The following is a 5,074-nucleotide window of genomic DNA, read 5'->3' as shown; positions in this document are numbered from 1 at the left end:
CATCTTACATCTATTTCCCATCCTCTTGTTTAAAGGTGCAGATGAAAAAGTACAAAATTAGTACTTAAGGCTGTGATGTCTGCATGTATTTCAGGACAGATACGGCGGCTTGCCTTTAAAAGAGTAATAAGGGGTTGCAGCTGTAAAATGTTTGTTCCAAAAGGAGAATGACAGGAAAAGCGATGGAAGCAAAGTGACAATGTCTCTGAGAAAATCATTGATATTGCAAATTCAAAACACACCATGCCCCTTTTCTAGGAATAACAAGTGCCTTAAGAGACATATTTCAGCAATTAACAAAGAGGTTGAGTCGATAACAGCAGGGGGCCCCAAATCCTTGCTTGGCACAGCAACCCAGCTGTTTAGCATTCCAGGCTTTGAGCCTGCGGTGCAAGTGTTTATCATTCGAAATGTATTATTAATTTCCAAGCCTTCAAAAATATTGACCTCAGTATTTGTCTAACCTAATCATGTTTATTTTATCTTGCCCATAGCGTGTAAATCATGCTAAATCAGCTTTAATTACACTGGAGTGGAGTTTGTCTACAGTTGAGGTAGGAGAGATTAGATTCAAGGACAGGATTATTTTCTTGCTATCACTGAATTTTTGGTGCCTGCTGCTTTGTGTGTGTGTATTGCGATGTTGACATGTGGGCATATGTGCGTGTGTGATTTTATCTGACGAGGGAGATAATTGGAATTTATAGGAGGTAATAGATAACATGGCTGTACATCCAGCCAAACTGACAACAGCGGGGGCAGCAATATATATCCTATCATGGCTGCTCATTGTCACAGAGAGGTTTAAAATAGGAAGGCAATGACTGGATGATACAGCAGAATCTGTCTGACAGACTGAGGCTGCTGCACCCAGGATTTCTTCTTCTTCTGTTTTTAATGCCGGTAAACCGCCATGCACTTGCAGGTGGTGCTTGTTTGCAACCAGAGGACTTAACCGTATTCAGCAACACATTATCTTTTATAAAGTCTTCTAAGGTCTCAGAAGACATTTTAGCAGCTGTTATCTGTTCTCTCTTGTCTCCAGTTTGTGCTACTGTAACCTTCTTCCACACTCTCAGACACGGTGCTGATTACAGAACAGAAAATGTTCAATTATTGTAAGCAGCACTTACAATAACAGAGAGGAGATGAAGAATAAAGGCGCCGTCACACCAGCGTTTAAAACGTTGATATTTAGCAGTGAAGTCAGTTAATTTCAACGGCATCGCTGTGATCAGTGGATTCGCTTGCAGGGCCAAATAAATCACTGCATATCTTTCACACTGAGTTTAACTTTGATGATCTCTGTCTCACAAATGTGACCATTGATCAATGGAAAACTGACTGTCAGTGCTGACTTTTGATGGAATGGAAAGTGAGTCCGAGCCGGGGGAAGCTTTCAGGCATGTTGCAACCTTCTGTGTGGGAAAATAAGCTGGTTCACATAAAAGGCACGTTTTTAGACAATTAAGAGACAGAAGTCGATGCAAAATCATGAATAAATTGTGAGTCCCACTAGCAACCGGACTAACAAGCTTGCTAACAAACAGTTTCCAAGGTAGCATTAGTGCACTCTGACTGCTTTTTCCCTCTCTTCCAGTAACTCTACATCCAGAGAACAGAATGCCAGGGGCAAGGAAATGGGAAAGAGAAAATAGAAATGAGTATTGTGTCGAGTACTAACATAGCCCCAGCTTGGTAGCATATATTAGCTGTTAGCTTTGCCTGCCAAGTTCACCACTAGCCCTGCAAGTAGCCAATCCCCATAGGTTATCACCAGCCTATTCTCACCAGAAAAATGTACAAGCAGGTTTTTACAACCCATTTTATAAACCCATTTTATTGTTAGGTAGCAACCTCTTGTAGTAATTATGACGGGAGGAAAGGAGGAAGTGGGGTGATGCAGTATAAAGAGCATCAGAGTCTGCGTTTGGATGAAGGTGGGGTGGATGGATGGGTCAAACAAACAGGACTTTCAAAAACCAAGCAATTTGATAAAAGTAGAACACATTTAAAGAATCACTCTTTTACTTATTATATGACACCGTGTCATCATTCACAACCATATGTTTTCTCAACGTAGAATACAAAAGGCCAGAAGAAAATGTGTGGTCAGTTTTCTTCATTGTTCTCTCTCACGCTTATGTGTTCATGTCTTCAAACCACCATAAATTTAATTTAAGGAGTACAGATTCAAGGTACCCTTTCAGAAACATGTGAATAAAGAGTATCTTTATTCTTTACAGCGTGAGATGTAAGCCCATTATTGCCGCAGTGTTGAAAGTAATCATCTCTGCTGCTGCAAAAAGGTTGGAGGAATGTATGCAGAGATTCTTGTCGTATTCAAATGAATGTTTGACAAATGAGTTTCCCTTGAAGACATATGATACATTATTATCATTTTATTATAACTAATGATGTGGGTGATCAGGATTATGTAGAGAAGATAAATCATTTCCCTTCCTTTCATTTAGAGAATGACAATGCTTTATGGCTCTTTGCTGGGCATTAGACCTCGGTCAGGGATTATTTCTTTAGTCGATTTTAAGGGGATATTTTTCAACTTGAGCCTTATTTTCACCGTTCTTGCAATCATGACAATTGATCGTGTTGAAAATTTCATCACCTTCTTCTCAGTGGAGCCCAAGCAATTCACAACACCTATAACCAAAAGGCAATGAAAGCACGACCAAATCCTGCACATGTGCTTAATTACCACTACAGCAGCAGGCAACCATGATAAAAATCCTCTATACTGTATCTATATTTCATTAATACTACGGTGGTAACCATGGTCCAGGTCCCAGCTCCTTCATCTATATTGCATTTATACTGCAGTGATAGGTCCCCCTCCCAACAACTATACTGCATTAATACTGTAATGATAGCAAAGGTAAAGGTCCCTCACAATGCATCTATCTCACATTAGTGTTGCAGGAGCCGCTGCAACCTACTCTTTTAAAAATGTGATAAAGTGGAGTTGAAGACTTGCAGTATATTGCGACAGTGACCTCATATCTCAAACAACTGTGTGCTAAGCTATTCCTTTTGCTGCCTGACAGCCGAAAAAGAGAGCACATTTGAATTTTTTTGACCATTTCTTCTAAGGGCAGAGCAACACTATAAAAGTGGTGCTGTGGTGTGGAGTGAAAAATGGTTTGTATGACAGGGAGGGCCTTGGCCAGTTTTATAAGGCTGGCTTCGAGACAGACTAATAAACATATAATAGTAGTGAGAGAGACAGTGTGAATACACGGACCACTCTATCATTCTGAGCTCCTGGCAGTGTGTGCAATCCAGGCTGTCCTCAGGCTTTATCCTGGGACTTGTCTATGCAGGACTAATGTCCTCCAAACTGTACTGAGAGACAATTCAGGTTAAGAGTGTTCACTGCAGAGGCGCAGGGCAGCTCCTGTTTGGGGATTTCAATCTGCATTCAAGACTCTGCTTCCCTTCCTCAACCACTTCCCTCTGTCCCGCGGCCAACAAAAGACAGCGTAGGCACACAGACTTGCTTAATTGAAAAGGGGGGGTAAAAAAAACTTCATTTGTTTAATTAGCATGTGTTGAAGTGTTTCTTTCCAAAATGTTTGTCACTTGGCATTCGCTGCTCAACACAAATGCTGCTACATCCTTGAATTGCCTCTGTTTTGTAAGCACACAGAGACCACCTTTTGCAAGATGTTCTTGATGATATTCTTCATAGAAAAAAATTAAACCACATCAATTATGGCAGTGAGCATGCATAATGTGTACTTGTGTGCATGCATTCAACTCAGACAGCAAGCTATTGGCTTGCAGCTAACACGGTGGAAAAAAGACATGTTTTTGGAGCTTAGTTTTTACCTACTTAAATTCCAAGTACCACACTCTTGAGCCCTCAAAACCTGTTAACAACCCACTGTTTAATTTCAGATATCCACAGTCAATAAAAACTAAACAATTCCTTTGTCTCGTTTTACCTGCTTTGAAGTGGATACCTCACACTGCTTTTCATGCAGGTGCTGCATTCACATTCATGTGGTGGAATGAACACATGGGCGGTTTGTTTCATGACATATTTCATGACTCCTAATATGAAATTCATTCTGCTCTGTGTGTTTTATCATATGGTACATTACTCAAATGCACCGCATGACCCTTGCCAGCCCCTTTAGCAGCTGCACACTCACTATATGCCATGCTGCTTTTATGCATGACTAAAATGAAAGTGTATTTGAGTGTTTTACACTCTGTGTCTGTAATGTTGGTTTGAGATGTTTATGAGGTTCTGCTGTCCGTGTGCAGTATGTACCATCCATCCATCAACATTCTCTGATGTCCATTTCATTTGTGTTTTGATGAAATGTCACCTCTCTGATGTACCTGCTGAATACCAGATGACCTTGGCTTGTCTGCTGCAGTGGAGGATTTCCCAGATTATCTTTCGCCTATCCCCAGAGAGCATGTGTGAACGCTGTTCTTTTGGGTTTCATACAAGGGTGAAGAGAGCAGAGGTTTTTCCAAACCAAAGGTCCGGACCCTGCCTTCAAACATCTCATCCACCAAACACCCCATATAGCAGTTTTTATAGCAGTATTGTAGTGATTTAGGCAGGGCTTTTACTCAAAAACAGGCTCACTACCAATAGCACCACGATTTCTTTACATTCATTTGAAGTGATCAGTGGACCAACACATCCTCAAACCTAAATGACTGAATAGGCGGATTCCATTGACTCCCAAAACAACATGTATCACTGCTGGAGAATATGAGCGATATGATGAAGGTGGAACTTCGTCGTATTCGACTTTCAACCTCATATAGTTCAAATTATGAGACTGGTTTAGGCAACGAAAGTACTTGGTTAGGTTTAGGAAAAGACATGGTTTGTGTTAACTGACTTTCGGCTTCACAGGGGTCACGAACAGCTGGGTGAAAGTCCTGGTTTGACTCATCCATCTGCTCCACCTTCCTCCCTCCAAATGTAGACTTTCTTGCTCTTTATACTGTGTCACCTGACTTCCCCCTTTGCTCATGTCATAATTATGACAACCACTAGAGGTCGCCGCCTAACAATAAAGGCAAATATAGG

Source organism: Chaetodon auriga, chromosome 9 (assembly GCF_051107435.1).
Source record: "Chaetodon auriga isolate fChaAug3 chromosome 9, fChaAug3.hap1, whole genome shotgun sequence".
In the NCBI taxonomy this organism is placed as follows: Eukaryota; Metazoa; Chordata; class Actinopteri; order Chaetodontiformes; family Chaetodontidae; genus Chaetodon; species Chaetodon auriga.
The sequence above is the reverse complement of the archived record's forward strand: the minus strand, read 5'-3'. Positions refer to the sequence as shown.